This window comes from Rhineura floridana, chromosome 2 (genome assembly GCF_030035675.1).
Source record: "Rhineura floridana isolate rRhiFlo1 chromosome 2, rRhiFlo1.hap2, whole genome shotgun sequence".
Classification (NCBI taxonomy): domain Eukaryota; kingdom Metazoa; phylum Chordata; class Lepidosauria; order Squamata; family Rhineuridae; genus Rhineura; species Rhineura floridana.
The window spans coordinates 60851946-60853137 of NC_084481.1; the positions used below are offsets into that span (position 1 = coordinate 60851946).

Sequence of the window (1192 nt, forward strand, 5' to 3'; positions counted from 1 at the left end):
GCCCAACGCCCGAAAAACTTCATAAAAGCAGAACAAGCACCATATGAGTGGGGCCTTACTCTAATTGAAAGCCACAGTATTAGCGGAATGTCGAAAAGCAGGCTGCTGAAAAGCAGGGCCCTACTATATTCATAGTCAGACTCCCTCCAGTGGTGGAGGTAGTACATAGCCATGATGGTTAGTAGACACTGATAGCTTTGCTCTCCGTGAATTTGTCTGTTAGATGCATAACTAAACACAAAACAAAACAGAAGAGGTTCTGCACACTGGAGCAAAAAGATAAATGAAGGGCAGTTTAATGGTAGCAGTTAAGACTGCACTCTCACATTTTCTAGACCTACCTTCACACTTTCCCTGATGCATCCAACTTCAGACTCTCATTCCCATACAAATACACTAACCTACTGCAAGCTCTCTCACATGCACGTTTCTTCTCTAACTCCTGTATAGACCTAAATATTCCAAATATCCCAGATTCACATTATTGTTGTCGTTATATGCCTTCAAGTCAATTACAACTTATGGGGACCCTATGAACCTTTTTATATATATATTCATAGAATTTTCATGTTAAGAGGTATTCAGAGGTGGTTTACCATTGCCTTTCTCTGAGCCTACGACACCCGGTATTCTCAGGTGGTCTCCCATCCAAGTACTAACCAGGCCTGACCCTGCTTAGCTTCTGAGATCAGACGAGATTGGGCGTGTTCAGGGTAGTATGGCCGTAGACCCAGATTCACATAGACTCACTCAAAATTATGAGGGGAGAGAGACTCTGTTGCCATCAGGGGAGGCTGCTTCCACCTGCCTTGCCCCACCCTCCAGCCTTCAAAAGGGAGCTGCCTGAAGAGAAGGACAATGAGGGGAGAGAGACTCTGTTGCCATCAGGGGAGGCTGCTTCCACCTGCCTTGCCCCACCCTCCAGCCTTCAAAAGGGAGCTTCTTTAGGAGGACTTTCTGATCTTTGGGTTGGGCTGTGTGGGTTGGGGGATAGCTTCTACTTTGTTGTTTAGTTTTATTGCTTCTTTTTTGATGTTTATATACTTTTATGTCTGATGTTTATATGCCTTTATTTTGTACGTCGCTCAGAGTGGCTGGGTTTCCAGCCAGATGAGCGACTAATAAATCGAATAAAATAAATAAAAATAAATAAATAAATATAGATGCTGCTTGTTCTCATATTCCTTCCAAA

The 1192-nt window shown here is 43.5% G+C and overlaps 1 non-coding gene across 1 annotated transcript; it reads right to left on the bottom strand.

Moving 5' to 3' along the window:
* Positions 1 to 611: 611 nt before the first annotated feature.
* Positions 612 to 730, bottom strand: LOC133378605 (5S ribosomal RNA). The gene has a single exon (XR_009761054.1). It is a non-coding gene; the product is annotated as a 5S ribosomal RNA (ribosomal RNA).
* Between the last annotated feature and the right edge of the window lie 462 nt (positions 731 to 1192).